This window comes from Canis lupus, chromosome 32 (genome assembly GCF_048164855.1).
Source record: "Canis lupus baileyi chromosome 32, mCanLup2.hap1, whole genome shotgun sequence".
NCBI classification, from domain to species: domain Eukaryota; kingdom Metazoa; phylum Chordata; class Mammalia; order Carnivora; family Canidae; genus Canis; species Canis lupus.
This window is the reverse complement of record NC_132869.1, coordinates 28,373,818-28,393,241: the sequence shown is the minus strand read 5'-3', so window position 1 is coordinate 28,393,241 and position 19,424 is coordinate 28,373,818. Positions and strand designations below refer to the sequence as shown.

The 19,424-nt window shown below is 38.1% G+C and overlaps 1 long non-coding RNA gene across 21 annotated transcripts in view; it reads left to right on the top strand.

Annotated features, from left to right (window-relative positions):
* LOC140623015 (uncharacterized) overlaps positions 1 to 19,424 on the top strand; it is a 402,108-nt gene that overhangs the window by 59,665 nt on the left and 323,019 nt on the right. For 20 of the 21 annotated variants that reach the window (XR_012022691.1, XR_012022698.1, XR_012022690.1 and 17 more), the window contains one exon: positions 11,503 to 11,615. This is a non-coding gene — a long non-coding RNA (uncharacterized lncRNA). Of the gene's footprint in view, positions 1 to 11,502; positions 11,616 to 14,597; positions 17,175 to 19,424 lie in introns of those variants that run through there. The other variant, XR_012022688.1, reaches the window with a different exon arrangement.

Sequence of the window (19,424 nt, the reverse complement as noted above, 5' to 3'; positions counted from 1 at the left end):
CAATTGATGGTTCATAATAATCTTATAGTTCATAAATATGCTTAATAGTATTTTTTTTTTACAAAAGTTGTTAAATCTTGTAAGCAGTGTTTTCTTAGAATCTAGGCAATACTACTCATTCCCTGTAGGCTAGAAGGTTTTCTTCAGAACTTGTTTGCATTTTAACTTATAAAACCACCATGGCTACGTCTTATATTGTTGACTAAAGAAAGGCCAGGCAACTCTTTAAAACAAATAAAAGGTAAGGGATACCTGGGTGGCTCAGTTGGTTAAGCATCCAACTTCAGCTCAGGTCATGATCTCAGGGTCCTGGGATAGAGCCCCACATTGGAGTCAGTGGGGAGCCTGCTTCTCCTGCTCCCTCTGCCCCTCCCCCTGCTTATTTTCTTTCTCTCTCTCTCTCTCTCTTTCTCTAATAATTAAATATTTTTAAAAAGATGTTCAAGTTGAAACAGATTTTATTATTTTTTAAGATTTTATTTATTTGTTCATGAGAGACACATAGAGAGAGGGGCGGGGCAGAGGGAGAAGCAGGCTCCATGCAGGGAGCCCAACGTGGGACTTGATCCTGGGTCTCCAGGATCACACCCTGGGCTGAAGGTGGCGCTAAACTGCTGAGCCACCCGGGCTGCCCAGGAAACAGATTTTAAACATGATAAATGGCTGAACTGATTCAGAACTAGAGCAAGCTGTCAAGGCCAAACTGTTGTGAGTGAGAACCTAATCCGTGGTCCTGTGGCAGACAGGAAGTTAAAAGTGTATCTGACGTTGGAGGCTAGGACAGTAAAAGAGAATGGGCAGATTCAGAGCTACACAGATTTCAGAGCAGAATCTGTAGAGAATGCTGGAAGGATAAACCTAAAATAATATATCTGGTAGATGTACTTAAAAAAGTTAGAAGGCTATGTCCCAAATAATTAACTTAGAAGGTTATGCCCCAAATAATTAACATTGTTGAGGAGTAGGATGGTGGGGGTGGGGAAGAGACCTAAGCACTCTTACTTTTCATTTACATGTACATGTCTTCTGTTAAAATATCTTATAATGAACATGTAACTTTTTTAATTTAAGAAATTATAAAAATCACTAAAGAGAAAAAAATACATCCCAGAAATAAAAGCCGTTTGCAGCTGCTAAGATATAGGCCTACCAAATCCAAAACAATTTATTTAGACAGCTGTTGGCACCTACTCTACTTCCCATGTCCATGTATACTCTGTCTCTTGATCCTGCCCCTGGCGATATGAGGGCCTTGTCTCCCTCCCAACAATGGGGCCAGGATTCCTCCTCCAGTGATTTTCCAGGCGATGTTTGAAAGAGGAAGCCTAGCTCTAGGCTGCAGAGGCTACTCAGTCAAGAACTACCTGGGGCCAGTGGCTGAGGTTCCCCTTCTCTATACCTGGAAGTGTATGTGCCTTGTTCCATGCTGATGGGAGAGGGGAAATTCAAATGCTCTGTTTTATGAAAGTGAACATTAAGTTAGTTTCTTATGCTTTAGGTCCTTTGGTCAGTACCCACTTAAAAGGAAACCTTCCTTTCCCCCAAAGGCCAGGAGCTGGGAAAACTTAAATCACTAATGCCATTGTTTTTCTGGTGCCATGAAAAAGACAAACCAAAGCTGAGGGGAAAACCTTTACCTTTTCTTCTCTCTCATGTTCATGGAACAAGAAAATGAAGTTATATGGTGGCCTATCTGTGACTGCGAGTGGAAAATGCCTCCTATAAATCTTCATTGGTGATTTAAGTAAAAAGGAAAAGGGGAGGCCATTAAAACTACCAACATCATTTCTTTCTTTTCTGGGAAGATGTTCACCCACAGCCTGTACCTTCAGAACACTTGAATTCTTGGTTTCCCAGAGTCCCTTTTTGTATTGTCACCTGTTTATTTCTAAGCATCCTTTTTACTAGAGATACTTCAGCAACTTTGAAAACCAAGTCCTGGGAACCAGTGTGGCTATACCTATCTGGGTAGGTATACATGTTTTGAAGTGGGTACCATTCTTGAGTTAAAACTGAATCGGCAAAGAATGCATGGACTTAAACAAGGGCTCGTAATTTTGCTTGGACCTTTGCAGTAAAAATTCTTGAAAACATCATCATTCCAAAAATAGCTAGAATGGTTTGATGATGATGTTTTCATCTGGCTGACTTGCTGCCTTACTGGGGAGTTGGAGCCACATGGGCACGGGGTAAAGGGTGAATCCTAATGAAACATTACAAGTCCCAGGCAGCAACAAGCAGAATCACAGAGTTGCTCTGCTATCTGCTGCTGCTTACCTTATGTGCCTATTTTTCCCTTCAAACTTCAATGGTTTTTCTTTTTCCCAATGTCCCCCTTTGAAAGAGATTGATGTGACTAGCAATGGCGAGGGGATTAACATGAATAACAAATTATTCTTACACGTTTGAAGTTATAGGCCTATTATACTTGCCCTTTAGGGAAACACTGAGCTTTACTGAGCTATTGCTATTCTCAACAAATTTCAGTAATTATTAGTGCTTGGAGTTGGGTTGCTTGGTTTCAGATTAGTTTATACAAATCATCTCTGCCAAAAAAAAAAAAAATCATCTCTGCCTTTTGGGAGGCTTCTTCGACTACCTGATTCACAATGAAGGAGGCTGCATGGGATATAGCAATATTTCCCAACCTTAAAATTTGCAACTAAGTTTTAAATTATCTAAATATTATTTATTTTGGGCCTCAGGCATGACCGAGAGTAAAGAGGAAAGAGAACCCAGAGTAACTATGTTTGTTCAAGAGAAGGTAGAGGAGAGAGGTGGGCTCCAAATAGGAATAGTTTGCCCTGAATAGAAACACCACTGAATGGTGGCTGGGAATTGGAGAAGAATTAGAAAGAGCAGGTTTAAATCTGATCAAGCCTAAATCAGCTATGTGACTATGACAACTATATAATCTCCTGAACTCATCCTTTGCTCATCTGTAATTAGGGTATGATACAATACTGATTTCAGGCCATTTGGAGAAGTAAATAAAATAATGAAAATTCCTCACTGTGTACATGCTTTTTACAACCATTATTTTTAGTACTACTAATATTAGCTTGACTATCTCCTGTATCTGAAGTTCTGGTGGTAGTCATGAAAAAGAGGGCCCTCCAGTGGGCTGTGTAAAGTATCTACATGGAAAAACATGGGTCAAATCAATATAATAAATTCTATTAAACACTTACCTGTGCAACCAGATTCAAATCCAAGTACCACCAATTATTAGCTGCATGACCCTGGGAAAGTTAACACCATTTCCATGTGTCTGTAAATCAACAGTACCTGTTTCACAAGGTTGTCATGAAAATTAAATAAGGTAATTATCTGTAAAGCTTTAGAAGAGTACTCTGGAGTTATCTCAGCATAACAGGTCACTAAACCTCCTGAGAAACCTCATACCTTCCTTGGCGATAGAATGAGAACATACTCATTTCGTAGCTTTTTAGAAGATGCTACTGTTTTCTTCTAAAGAGGTGGTCATTTTAGTATTACTAGTATTTTATCATACATCAGGTGTGGGTCTATCTTCTCCTAGAGGTGCAATGTTGGCATTTCCAGAATGGATGAATGGGTAGTTTGGTTTGTTTCTGGGTAGATGCTTATGTGGCATAGATACATGTGAGCTGTGTCTCTACCCTGGGCTGCTTTTCTTCCTTCAGGACAGTGACCATAGTGGACTAGATGCCTGAATTAGAACAATGTTGCAGATTTGCTATTAATAGGAAATTCAGAATTCCCAAATCCCAACTCTCCATGTCTCCTTCTGTGGGGAAAGAATAAGACTTGCTCCCCATCACCGAATGGAACCATCCTAGTAGAAATATCTGATGGAAAGGAAGTAAGTGGATAAATGGAAACATGGTGGAATCAAGACAGATTATTCAGGTAATGAAATAACACATAAAAATCCTTTCTTCAGACATTTGAAATGATTCCTTTCGCTATAAGGACATTTACTGCCATACAACATTTTGATTGAGATTAACGTGGAAGGCAGCAAGGGATCTAAGACAGTTACTATAATTTATACCAGGAGGTATAGGTGCAAATTTATACAAAACTCATTTTATACAAACCTTCATGTGAAAATATGAATTTCAAGAATATTATTGTTAAAAGATAAACAATCATATTAACACTTTTAAAAGTTTAAGGAAAAAATCTATTAACATCAGGCAGCATCCAGCCTAGCATATAGAAAGAAGCTCTGAGCAACTATACAAAATGAAAGATTTTTATAGGCAGAAGGGAGCTGGAATGAGGAAATAATAGTAGGCAAAAAGTGGGTTGGTTATTGCAGAATTAGTTCCTTTAGGGCCTGGCATGAGTCTGTCAGGCAGATTACATCACTAGTGCTGATCTAGGATTCCTGGCTGACTGATTTAAGATTCTAGTTCTGGAGAGCTGAAACTGTAATTAAGTCTCAATTTAGTGATGGGAGCTTAGCATAAACAATGTCATCTTGAGCCTGTTGTCTTCTTTTTAATGCTACTAATAACAAATGCTAATACACAATACTTTAAGATTTTCAAAGACTTGTCATTTTTTTTAATTTAAATTCAGTTAGGGATTCCTGGGTGGCGCAGCGGTTTGGCGCCTGCCTTTGGCCCAGGGCGCGATCCTGGAGACCGGGGATCAAATCCCACATCGGGCTCCTGGTGCATGGAGCCTGCTTCTCCCTCTGCCTGTGTCTCTGCCTCTCTCTCTCTCTCTGTGACTATCATAAAAAAAAAAATTTAAATTCAATTAGCTAACTTATAGTACATACTTAGTTTCCAATGTAGTATTCAGTAATTCATCAGTTGTGTATATAACAGCCAGTGCGCATCACATCACATGCCCCCCTTAATGCCCATCACCCAATTACATCATTTTCATTTTATAAACAGGGAAATAGAATTCACTACACATAGCCTGCTTGCCCATATAATATCTTCTGGGACGTTTGAAATACGATTGTGCTTGTCAAAATCCTACTTTCTCCTACTTTTTCAGAAATTCACTTATGTAAAATAAAATATAGAAAGCAAATGACAAAATATGGTATATATTGTGTTTATATTAATAAATTACCAGTTTTTGATGCAAAATTATGTAATCAACACAGTTGTATGGTTTATAAGACAAATGAGGGATTAAATTAAAAACAATAGCCCATAGAGCACCACAGGGAGTGTGGACCATCTGTGGGGCCCAATTTAAAGTTTGTAGTTGAACATCTTTCGATTATGTGAGTGTGCCTCAATGATATATATGTATCAATTCATTTAAGGCTGAAACAAAAGTCTAAAATTTCAGGCTTTAATGAATGAGAAGCTCAGGTAACACCACCCCCAATTCTGCCTGTAATAAGCAAGTCCCTGACACACACACACACACACACACACACACACACCCTCAAGTTGGTGAAAAACGTACACATCCTAATTCACTCTTACCTCCCAAACCTCTCCCTTCTCAAGCCCTCTAACCAACATTTGAGAGAAGTGGCACCCTCCTTTGTGTGACTCCCTTCCACTCCATTACTACGTAAAGAAACAAACTGCAGATCATCCAGCTGGCGGTATAAGCCAGAGCAGTGCTTATACCCAACGTGCTTGCAGGGACCCATGTTGGCCTACAAACTGTTCATTACTGGTCCGAGATGTGGTAAGCATAGCCATTGAGGGTAAGCTTTTAGAAACTTTTGTATAAATTTGACATGGCTACAACGTCCAAGTGTAACTATTATGCTATAATTTTATGTCTTTTCCATTTATTTTTTTAAAAATTGGCGTTGTCTTCTATATGTTTTCATTTTATGTTGCACCTTTCTAGCAATTTTTTCCTTTTTTTTCCCTAGCAATTCTTCTCTATTGTTTTTTTCCACAAACATATGGTTTGTAACTTATTGGAAAGAAGGAAAATGGGTTCTTCATCACAGATAATTACAGGCATAACTCACTTTATGCACTATGCAGACATTGTGTTTTTTTGTTTGTTTGTTTGTTTGTTTTACAAATTGAAGGTTTGTGGCAGCTCTACATCAAGCAAGTCTTTTGGTTCCATTTTCCAACAGTATTTGTGCATTTTGCAATATTTCATACTTTTTAATTATTATATTTGTTATCGTGATATGTAATCAGTGATCTTGGATGTTATTATTGTAATTGTTTTGAGGCACCATGAACTGCACTAATAAAGGCGGCAAACTTAATTGATTAATGTTGTGTGTGTTCTGACTGTTCCACTGATTGGCCATCCCTCACCACCTTCTCCTCGGGCCTCCCTATTGCCTGAGACACAACAGTATTGAAATTAGGTCAATTAATAATCCTACAGTAGCCTCTGAATGTTCAAATAAAAGGAGTAACACATCTCTCACTTTAAATTAAAAGCTAAAAATGATTAAACTTAGTGAGGAAGGCATGTCAAAAGCTGAAATAAGCTGAAAGCTAGCCTTCTTGTGCCAAAGTGTTAGCCAAGTTGTGAACGCAAAAGAAAAATTCTTGAAGGAAATTAAAAATGCTACCCCAGTAAATACATGAATGATGAGAAAGTGAAGTTTTAGTGGATTGGATAGAAAATCAAACCAGCCACATTTCCTTAAGGCAAAACTGAAGCCATAGCAAAGCCCTGACTCTCTTCAATTCTTTGAAGGCCGAGAGAGGTGAGGAAGTTGCAGAAGAAAAGTCTGTAGCTAGTAGACATTAGTTCCTGAGATTTAAGGAAAGAAGCTATCCTCTTAACATAGAAGTGCAAAATGAAGCAGCATGTGCTGATGTAGAAGCTGCAGTGAGTTATCCAGAAGATCTAGCTAAGATAATTAGTGAATGTGGCTGCACTAAACAACAGATTTCCAATGCAGATGGAAAAGCCTTATATTGGAAGAAGATGCCATCTAGGACTTTCATAGCTGGGCAGGAGAAGTCAATGCCTGGCTTCAACTCTTCAACAGACAGGCTGACTGTCTTGTTAGGGGCTAAAGCAGCTGGTGACTTGAAGTTGAAGCCAATTCTCATTTACCATGATGAAAATCCTAGGGCCCTTAGGAATCATTCTAATCTACTCTACCTGGGTTATATCTGTGGAACCACAAAGCCTGAATGACAGCACATTTATTTACAGCATGGTTTACTGAATATTTTAAGCCTACTGTTAAGACCTGCTGCTCAGAGAAAAAGATTTCAAAATACTACTCCTTTATAGTGTACCTACCTGGTCACTCAAGAACTTTGATGGAGATGTATAGTGAGGTGAATGTTGTTTTCATGCCTGCTCGCACAATGCCTGTTCTGCAGCCCATGGATCAAGGAGTACTTTTGTTTTTCCAGTCTTATTACTTAAGAAACACATTTTATAAAGCTATTAGCTGCCACAGATTGTGATTTCTCTGATGGATCTGGGCAAAGTCAATTGAAAAACTTCTAGAAAGGATTCACTATTCTAGAGGCCATTAATAATGTTTGTGATTTATGGGAAGAGGTTAAAAATATCAACATTAGCAGAAGTTTGGAAGAAGTTGATTATAACCCTCCTGGATGACTTTGAGGAGCCCAGGATTTCAGGAGAGAAAGTAACCGCAGATGTAGTGGTAATAGCAAGAGAACTGGAATTAGAAGTGGAGCATGCAGATGGGACTGAATTGCTGCAGTCTCATGATAAAACACAAAAAGCTGCTTCTTATGATGAACAAAGAAAGTGGTTTCTTGAGAGGACATCTACTCTTGGTAAAGATGCTATGAAGATTGTTGAAATGACAACAGAGGATTTAGAATGTTACATAAATTTAGTTGGTAAAGCAGTGGGAGGATTTGAGAGGATTGATTTCCTAAGTTTGAAGAAAGTTTTCTGGGTAAAATGTTACTAAGCAGTGTCACATGCTTCAGAACAATTGTTTGTGAAAGAAAGAGTCAACTAATATGACAAACTTCATTATTGTTTTAAGAGCTTGCCACAACCACCCCAATCTTTAGCAACCACCACCCTGATCTGTCAGCCGCCATCCATATTGAAGGAAGACCAATCATCAGTGAAAAGATTACAACTTGCTGAAAGCTCAGATGGTGGTTAGCATTTTTTAGCAATAAAGTATTTTTTTAACTAAGGTGTGTATGTTTTTTCTTTACATATGTTATTGCTCACTTAACAGACTGCAGTATAGCGTAAACATAACTTCTATATGCACTGGGAAACCCCCGAATTCACTTGATTTTCTTTATTGTGATATTCTCTTTATTGTGGTAGTCTGAAACCAAACCCACAATATCTCTGAAGTATGCCTGTAAATAATTCAGGGAGTCAGCCTAGAGCCTAAGTGTGTTGACTCTAGAGTAATAGTGCCTAAATAGGTGACCTGGTTATCTGGATGAAGTGTGAGTATATTATCTATATGAGTTTGAGGAACTTATTTTCTTCTGCCTTGATTTCATTATCTGTAAAATGGGGGTGGTAGTAGTAATTGTACCTACTTTGTAGAATTGTGAGGAATAAAGAATATTTGCTCTTAGAAAAGTGTCTTGCATAGAGTAAGGGCTCAGTGCGTTATAGGTATTGTTGCTTGCATTTCTAGACGTTACTGCTCACCTGTATCTTTGCATTAGCCACTGGTTATGACTTAGACATTATGGCTTTTTAGAAAGATTTTATTTATTTATAAATAAAAATAATAATAAAATAAATAATAAATTTATTTGTTTGTTTGTTTATTTATTTATTTGTTTGTTTGTTTATGAGAGAGAGAGAGGCAGAGACACAGGCAGAGGGAGAAGCAGGCCCCATGCAGGGAGCCTGATGCAGGGACTCAGTCCTGGGACTCCAGGATGAAGGATCACGCTCTGGGCCAAAGGCAGGCACTAAACCACTGAGCCACCTAGAGATCCCGACATTATAGCTTTTGAGTGCCCTAGGCACTTTTACCTTTATGGGCCTCTTCTTCCATTAAAAAAAAAATTAAATACTGTATTTTATGACTGCATTGGTATAAAAATGAGTATAACTGGCTAGATTAGTCTATATTCATTATCATTGTATTTATTTTTCCTTCTGTTTTTGAGATAAATTAGACTAAAACATTTCTGTGGTCTCCTAAAAGTATCTTGGACCCTGGGCACTATGCTCACTGTGACAGACACAGACAAGTTGGAGCCTGTTGACTAAGTTGGCTGTGTAAGCCCTTCTTCCCCTTACTGGAATACTCTTTTTTTTTTTCAAGTATTTGCTCTTGAGCATTATTCTTTCTTCTCTTGAGCATCTCCTCTTCATCATTTGAAACTCCACCCAAGTTTCCTCCTCAGTCTGTCCCATGGATACTGCAGTGTTATAATTGTCCATTTCTCAATCTGTTTCCCAGCCTAGACTCTGAGTTCCTTGAGCTCATGAAACAGCTCTGTCTCCCCAGTGCTGATAAGCGTATGATAGTTAGTTACTTTATGAGGTTGGATAAAGTGTGTCATGGTGTAGGAAGCAGCATGGATTAGGGACCCAGGTAGTCTTGAAAGAAGGTTTATTCAGAAAATGGGGAGAGTTTAAAGACAGTTTTTATATTCCTATTTCCACCCAGCACTTGAACACTGGTAGATTTCAAAACACAGAAAGAAATGTTGGGCATCAAGGAGCAAGAGCTTTACAAGAATGTTGCCCAAGCAGTGGGAACTCTCCATTGATTAACATTAAGAGGAGCTTATCACACTGAGAACAGACCCCTAAAGGCTGATCTGCTGCCTCATTAGAACCCAATCAAAGGCTTTCAGTGTTGAGTAATAGGTTTGGCTGGGCTGGGCTGGCTCTAGGGGCAGAACTGCATCGAGGTTCTCTGCTAACTTCAGATGTTGAGGCAAGGCTGGTACAGAAAGGAACGCTGGCAAGAGGATGTTGTGGTTGAACCATGAGGCCAAAACTTCCAACAAGAAGATGATCCAGTCTGATGACATTTCCTGCTATAGCATCTTCCCCACAAAGCAGAAACATGCTTTTATTTCATAGCATTGCCCAGTCTCACCAGCCACTGACTACTGCAGTGGTGTTTTAAGTTCAGGTGTGTACAAAGCACCTAGGAATCTTGTTAAGTATGCAGACTGTGGGCTCACTCTCAAAGTTTCTGAGTCAGTGGAACTGGGTCTGAGCCCAGAACGGTAGGTTTAACAAGTAGCCTGGCTAAATAATGGTGCAGATGGATTAGATCAGACTTTAAGAACATGAACCTTGCCAGATACATAAACTTTGAACAAGTAAGAATCCTTCTATGTTCTGGCCCCTGTGCTCTATGTCCACAGCTTCTTGGCTTTTATTTCTTGGTTGCCTAGAACATAGAATAATCCTTAAGCATAGAAGGAAGCCAGAAATATTCCCTCTATGTCCCAAACCATCTCCCTTGCAGATCCTGGAATCCCCCCACCCATCTCCCTTGCAGATCATTTTTTGTGATCTGGTCTTAGGGGTTGTCATTTGGGCATCTGCATGATAGAGTTATATGTCTTTTTTCCAAATCAGGATTGAGTCTTGTGAAACTGGCTTGCTGGAACTCCGCACTAGGGTTCCATTTACTATTAAGGGCTCTAATGAGGAGGGACAGGCAATTATTATTATTTATTTCACTAATTAGCCAGATAATCATTCATTTTGAAACTGTTCAGGGTTGGAATCTGTTCATTTTGTGCCCTTTGTGTAATGTGGATTCATTCTATTTTTCCTCTTTCCTTTAGAAAAGCGGCTGCTTTGTTAAATGAGGGGCAAAGGTGGGAGTGAGAAGGGGGGGGCTTAAAAAGAGAGAGATCATTTCTGAGCTGTGAAGATAATGCAACAAGGAACCAGAGTCCATAAAAACATCACCTTTCAGTCTCGGAAGACATAATGCTTGATGATAACCATAAAACATGTTAGTGCAAAATAAATTGCTGTTCTATTCAGATCCTTAAATGTACTACTGTGGATGTCACTGGAGATACACAACTCTTTTTTCTGATCCCGAGGTGTATTTTATCATAATTTGTGGGGTGGGTGACAGCCTTGTACACATGATTGCCTTTTCCTGCTCAGTTAGCTTGTCAAGGTCAGAGTCCTTTGGCCTTTTATGAATGTAGGACTATTAAGAAATGAGCAGGATAACTGAACAGCATGAAGAGGAAACTTTATTTTTCTCCGGTAATCAGTACATTACATTTGCATGGTGTTTGCTTATAATAAGCTACCATTCTACTCTTGGGTATTTTGGAGAATGGGAGGGAATGATGTTGTTTTGATGCTCTGCATCTTATTTTTATTGTGAGATGGAAAGAACTTCTGGGAGGTTGAGATTCATCTTTGGTGTCACAAAATACGGCATTCAGGAGCACTTCCCACTGTCAGAATTTTTTTTAAGGTAGATGATTACAGTGGGAAGTTGGTGCTTCTTTAGGTTGGTGCTTCTGTAGAGTGGAGATGCAGTATGTCTCTTCATAAGCCAAATGTCAATAATACCAGCCTGGTAGATCTGGCTGAGAGTATGCTTTTTTTTTGTTTTTGTTTCTGTTTCTTTAGGACTTCTATTTTGAGAGTTAAAACCAGATCTGAGGATAACAAGTTGTAGCCAGGGATCTCATCCCAAGGAAATGTGAAATGGTAATCATTTCTCAGAGAACTGGAAACCCTAGGTAAGTATAGGGTTGGGGAAGTGATCCTAGCTAGAGGTAGAGAAGGCTTTACTTCCCTAAAAGATGACTTTGCTAGCACCCATAACTTACCAATACATGCTTCACCTTTGTATAGTAGGAGTTATGGGATTCAATGTAGGGAACTTGTAGCTTGAATGACTCTTTCCCCGTAGTGGGCTCCTTTGTTGTCAGTTAATGCTGGAAATTGCTCAGAAATCTTGATAAAAAGCAGTCAAAATGTCATAAACAAGTCATTGTGCAGGAAATACAAGGAACCATTGTTTCCAGGTCTTCAATGGCTCCCACTAAATTTTCAGAAGCTCTATCAGAGAAAATTTTTTATACCTGGTATTGTAGAGGTATCAGTATTAATTCTGATAGAAGGAGCCACAGGAAAAATGTCCTAGTATCTACTCTACCCACCACAACAATGATAAAATATTTACTAAGAAGAGTGAAAAGAACTTTAAGAAGCCTTCTACATCATTGAATATATAGATCCTAACATGTTAATTTACTAGAATTGATCTTTATACAGAACAAAGTAAAGTAAGTGAAAGATATATTTACACTACTTAAGACTGAGATACAATTACTGAATCCAAGAACCACTTTAATATAGTGTTGGCATATTAAAAATGAATTTGATTATTTTAAATAATTTTGTTCTATTCTTGAAAGCACTTTCAAGAAAGTGAAAGAAAGAAAATGTGAAGGTACTGAAAAACTAGTCAAGTTTAACCTCATTATAAACTTACCTTCTAGGGAAAGAAAATGTGAAGGTACTGAAAAACTAGTCAAGCTGCATTTTTTAAAGGTTTTAAGTACTTCTTCTGAAGACCATCTTACCAAGTTATATACACTGCGTGATGACTAAGAAATAGAGAAAAGGGGCAAATGCCAGAGGCCAAGTTGTATACTAGCACCTGCAGGGACAGAATTTTTAGATCAATCACTTATTATGGCAAAGGATAGAAATTAAATCTATTAAAAAGGAAAATGGCTGACATAGAAGGGAAAGATGTAGTTATATGAGGTAAGCTGGGAGCTCTCTTCCCATTGTAAGGTCCTACATCTAGTACAACTTTAAGGTAGCTATGGGAGCGTTACCTTATAGTGTCATTGAGGCTGGGTAAAGGCAGTGGTAGCAGCTAGAAGAGGCTTTGCTTCCCTTAAGAATAGACTTCTAAAGTGGTGCTTTCTCAAACCTTTGGACACATACAGGGGGTTTGTCAATGTAAACTTGGTAAGCAGTGGTGGAGTTGGGCTTAAAATTAAATCTTGAGGTCTATGTAAGGCCAGTATTTCCAGGTAAACTGGCTTATGGAAATAAAAATATGTTTTCCTGATCAGTCTCGTCACTAATGAATGGTCTTCCTGTGATATGTCAAACACCCGCCTGTATCAGGAATTTTTTTTTTTTAAATTTTTTTTTAATTTTTATTTATTTATGATAGTCACAGAGAGAGAGAGAGAGAGAGAGAGAGAGGCAGAGACACAGGCAGAGGGAGAAGCAGGCTCCATGCACCAGGAGCCCGATGTGGGATTCGATCCCGGATCTCCAGGATCGCTCCCTGGGCCAAAGGCAGGCGCCAAACCGCTGCGCCACCCAGGGATCCCTGTATCAGGAATTTAGATATGTTGTTCCATCCCTCTAGAATATTCTTCCCCCAGATATCCTTGTAGCTTGCTTCCTGACTTCAATTAAGGATTCTGCAACTGTCACTCATCAGGGCTGCCTTCCTTCTTCAGTCACCCAATTGAGAATAACAACTCCCTGGAACTCTCTAATCCTACCCTCCTTTTTTTCTACCATAGCACTTATCATCATCTGACACAATTTTTTGTTTGTTTGTTGCCCTGAATGGAAGGTAAGTTTAATGAGGTTAGATTCTGTGTCATATGGAACATCCAAACAAGCTGAGAGTTGCTGAGTGCCTCAAACAGTGCCTGCCATATCATAGGAACTCAGTGAATTTTTATTGAATAAATGAGTGAAAAAAATAGCTTTCTTGTGCATTTTCCACATTCCACACTGAGTTCCCCAATTTACTGCAGGCCATTGCACTATGCTGTAAGATAGATCACCATTATTTGGCACTCTATTTTACAGACAGGGATGCACTTCTAGTGGCCCTATATTCAAGAGTCTTCTGTAAGGAATATAGAGCCTCCTCAAGGCTTTTAGCACTCTGCACCTTTATTTTGATTAAGAGTTGCTGTGACCTACATTAACATAGAAGGAAAATGAAATTAAGAAAATATCAACATTACAGAAAAAAATAGGGAAAGAGGAATGTGACTCAGAAAGATTTTTATGTTGACAGACTTCCTGGGAGGGACTTTTTTTACTGAGGATAGTTTTTTATATTTTTATAAAATGGGCAAGGCTGGCATGTAGGATGCCCAGTTAAATTTGAATTTTAGATAAGCAATAAATGATTTTTTTAGCATGAGCATGTTCTGTATGTTATAGGACATATTATGCTAAAAATTATATGTTTTTCTGAGATTTAAATTTAACTGTGCATTCTATACTATATCTGGCAACTCTATTTTGCTATACTTTTGGTTTCCATTTCTAAAAAGTGCAGAAAAAATAATGAAAATAATAGTAATAAAACTACAAAATAAAAAATAATAGTAAAAAAACCATTACAGTTATGGCTTCTCTTCTGGAACTGTGTGCATTTTGCATCCATCATCTCTGGTTCTCATAAAGACCCTGCATGGTAGATCTCTCTTATTGTGCATATAAGGACATTGAATCCAAACAAGCTGAGAGTTGATGAGAGGGTAAGTAATTTGCCTAAAGTTACACAGCAAGAAAGGCCATTTTCCTTTCATAACACTTAGCATCATTTGATATAAAAATACTTTAACTCTTTTGTTTGTCTCCTCTACCAGAAAATAAGTTCTATGAGGATAGAGTCTGTGCCCCCAGAGAATGTCCTGTAGTCCAGGCCTCTCTATTTCCTACAGCCCTCTCTGTTCTTAGAGGCACGAGGCTAGAGCCAATCCACCAGCAAGAAGAGCCATTCCTAGCTGAACCCAAGAAGGAGCTGCCAGGATCTGAACTCTCATCTTTGCCTCCTTAGTTCTCCCATCCCACACCACTTGTGCCAAGTCTGGTCAATTTCCTGTGGGATCATTGATACATAGGAATTCTTTGTTACTACTTTTTTTTTTTTTTTTTTGCTTCACTTGAAAATAACTAAGGATAAACAAAAAAACAACAGTATATGCTGTTTCTGTTCCAGAGTCATGTGCATTTTATTCTAAATGACAGTATTTAACAACAAAATTGCTTCATTTCAACCTCATTGCATTTCTTCAAGTGGGAGTACTATAATTTAAAAATAATAAATGCAACAGAGTGAATATATTGCTTTCATTAATCCCCAATACTGCTTATTTTCAGCACTTTTAAATTATTTGGGTGTGCTCAATAGATTTAGTTGAAGTGGAAAAAAATCATTCAAATTTCAGACCATTTGCAATTATCAATTTATCTGCTGTTTTCCAGCCAAGTAACTGAACTTCAGAGTAGCATTTAGTTTGAATGATTTCCTCCCTACCCCCTGCCTGGTATGAAACAGTGAATTAGTCAAGTAAAAATGTCTGTGGAATTGAAGATGCTATAAACAAGGGCATCATATACTCTGAATTATCAGCCAGCACAGGTGATGTTGATTGCATGTCATGGTGTCCCAAGGACATCCAGAGTGACAGTGGAAACTTTCTGTCTCTATGCCCAAAGTGAAGTGAAGAATTAAGGCAGTAATCTGAACATTTCTCTTCTAACCTGCCCTTTGCTTGATTCCCAAGAATTTAAAGGAAAATATGAAATTTTAAGGTCTTTAAGTACTAGAACTTAAGCACTAAATTGCCAGATAAAATACAGGATGCCCCCATTAGATTTGAATTTCAGATAAACAGTGAATACTTTTTTAGTGTAACTCTGTCCCAAATATTGTACCATGCCTGTATTTTTATCTGCTATATCTGGCAACCCTTTTGAGGATCAAGACCCTGCATCTTGTTAATTTGCATGTTTTTTTTGTTTTTTTTTTAATATGGCATGGTAGTGACTAATTGTAGTAGTTGGAATTTATTGAGTGATTACTATATGCCAAGCATTATCCTACATGCTTTACATTTATGATCATCTGGCCCACACAACAGTTCTGTCAGTTAAGTGTACCGTTGTCTCATTTTACACATACAGAAAGATGAGGCTTAGAGAGGTAAAGGTACTTGCCTAAGACTGCCACAAATGTGTGGTTTTAGAGAGTGGTAGCTGGAGTCAGTACAAAGCCCTTTCTGATTTCACTATGCCATTATGCCTTCTAATTAAATGAAAACAAATGACCAGTTGCAGATAAGATCATGTATCTCTCTAACTTTTCTTTAAGGATACAAATACAGTCCTAAATTCATATGGACATATTCAAGGTTGAGTTTTGCAGTGTATATATTAAGGCATACATGCAGAACTCATCTTACTGGCAAATGGACTGACCCATCCCCTATTATTAAAAGGAAACTCATGTGGCAAGATATAAATTGAAGGTATGAAATGCAATGGCAGTAATTGGACAGAACTTCAAATGAGTGAAAGCAGCTTCCAACAATTAGTTGTTTTGAACCCAGTAAAATTCCTGTTATTTCACTTAATTTTAAACTCATTATGGGTTGCCCTGAGGTATTTAAATTTAATTTGGGGGTTTTTGAATTGTGGATTTGCTTAAATGTAGGCTTCATCTCCTAATTGGTTAATGAGCAAGTGCATTTGCAAATGGGCCAGATTCCACGCTGAGGGTCTCATCATAACATTTCTTCTTAAATATCTATTGCATGTAATTATTGAAAAGATGATGAAACATTTTGAAAAAATTCAAGAGAAAACAGCACCCACGACAGAGCACAATCATTTTCATTTTTGCATATTCCTTTCCTGTTACTGATTTCTGAAGTGGCCAGAACTGATAGAGATTCCACGGAGCTTGTTAGAAATGAATTCATGATTTTTGTCAAGAAGAAACTGCCTACTTAGAAGAAAAGGCAGATGAGGAAAGAAAATGTCTTGCAATTCAAAGCAATTCTGTTTTTTATTCTTTTTTTTTTTTTTAATTCCCTAAACAGGACATGCAGTGAAGTGTTAAGCAGTTTTTTCCTTTCTCACTATAATTATTCCTTTGACTTCAGAGGTACTGTGGAGATGCGAATTGATTTCTGGATTCTGAGATCAAGGTCAGGCACCTGCCATAGAATTAACTGAGACTGACACTAGGTGGGACTCCTTGGTTTTCCCAGGACTCATTTATTGAGCGGTACTAGGTTAAGTAGTAGAAATACACACACACACACACACACACACACACACACACTGAACTAGAATTTACCATGCTGTGACAGAAGGTGGCGCAGCGGTTTGGCGCCTGCCTTTGGCCCAGGGCGCGATCCTGGAGATCCGGGATCGAATCCCACATCAGGCTCCCGGTGCATGGAGCCTGCTTCTCTCTCTGCCTCTCTCTCTCGCTCTCTCTCTGTGACTATCATAAATGAATAAAAATTTAAAAAAAAAAAGTCTGAATTATTGTAGACAGATAGCAGTGTGGTGCTGATGGACTAACATGACCAACATGACAAGATGATCAAAGGATCATGGTCCTTCTTCAAGAGAGCCTGCCTCGACCTAAGAGTGTCTATACGTGCTAGGAAGGACTATGGATCCTTTGGTCACAGCTTTTGCCCTCAACCATTAACAGTACTCCCTGACATGAGAAGACTGGTAAAACATTTAAAGGAAACAATGATTTGCCAGAAAAAGGAATTCAATAGCAACCCTAATAGAGCCACCTTGTTAGGTAATACAAACTGCTCAACCATAGGATCAGTGCAGGGACCACAGAGGAGCTAGCTACACTAGTAAAAAGTGAAATGATTTACATTTGGAAGCCACAGCTGGTATGAAAATAAACATTGAATCAGTTCCTTCCTGTAAGTCCATGTTCCATTAGAATAACTACGGTAGGTGACATTTTTCACATTTTAATTGGTGTTTTGCTGATTTTATCAGAATTTTTGCTGATCAAAGCAAATTAGCTATTTATTTATTTTGCAATGAAGCTAACTGTTCACTGCAAGTTTAATGTACTGTAATGAATTTTAAATATCCTCCTAGTCAGATTACAAAGTGTTTGAATCAAGATGTCCTTGTTACACTTAAATTATTAATTACTCAAATGGACAAAAGGCAACTTTCAGATATAATGTCACATTTTAAATGGATCTGAGTCGATGAAAATGTTGGGCCTGCATTAAAAGATGTCAGAAAAATAAAAATGTTTTCCCCGAAGTCTGCTTAACCCACTCGTACCTGCTTGGTTTTTAGACATATGATAAATACTTTCATTATTAGTTTATTTTCAGTAGCTTAAGGAACAATAAGTTTTTATGTTATTTACACTCCAGTGACTTTGGTTTAATTGGCTTCCTTTATGTTATTTATATAAATATAAATCATACTGGGTTTTAAAGTATTAATGATGCATTTTATGTTATAATGCTGTTTTCATCCAGATTAGCACTTCATAAATTCATACCATCCATGGATAACAACTAAGGATTCTTACAAAATCTTTTTCAAAAGTTGAAGCAAATGCACTTGAAGTTTAACAGAATTTAAGTTTGAGATGAAAAGATCCACTAAATTAACACTTCATTTGCATTTGAGTCAGCAAATTAATTTATTCAAATATTTCTAGAGGGCAGTTCTCAGGTCTGTATGGTTGGGAAACTACATAGATTTATTTGTCAAGGCACTATAACAAAGCAAAGTGAAAACCCCAGTTAAATAGAACTGAGTTTTAAGTATTGCTTCTACCAGTTGAAGGAGTGTGGGTGAGCCTACTCCAAAAGCCCTCAAAGATGGCATCTGTCAAGTAAAAAGGTTGGTTGAAAGGTCTTTTGGCACTATTTAAATGTTTGCAGTTGTAGGTTTTTCTAAGCACCCATTTGGTGTTCTTTGGACATTTGCTCTTAAATCCTGAGATGACATTATGAGTAAATGGAATTCTCTCTTACAGCTTACATTTCTAAATAAACTTTATGATTTTATGGATATTTAGGCTTTTCTGAGTGCTTTTGCATACTGACCTCTTTCATTGATGAAAAGCATATGAAAAAAAAGTCAGCAAAAGATGTTTTTGAATAGACGAACAAGATCATTTCAATTGTTGGTTAAAAATGATGTGCTGTAGGGTTGGAGGTGGGGGAACAAATAAACCAATATGGCAAGTTTAAACAAAACAACAGAGGTGCCTGAGTGGCTCAGTGGTTGAGCATCTGCCTTTTGATCAGGTCGTGATCTCAGGTCCTGGGATCAAGTCCTGCACTGGGCTCCCCACATGGAGCATGCTTCTTCCTCTCCCTCTGCCTATGTCTCTGCTTCTTTCTCTGTCTCTCTCATGAATAAATAAATAAAATATTTAAAACAACAACAACAACAATAACTGTGTAATGTGATAGGAGTGGTAATTTGATTTTGATCTTAGGGATAGTTAGGTGCCATTCTGAAACACAGCCCTGATCTTTGTGGTGGCAAAGATGGTGACTAGAGAAGAATGAAATGCTTCTTGAGCATTCATTTTAAAAATGTCACTTGAACCTCACCTGAACACAAGTTTTCTTGAAACGCATATGAGATAAGCTGGTTCATTTGTCTTTGTCCTTGTCTTTGTGTGTTTCGTTTTCAAAGTGCCAAATGAGTTCCAGGACAAGATGATTTTGTTCTACAGGGTGGGT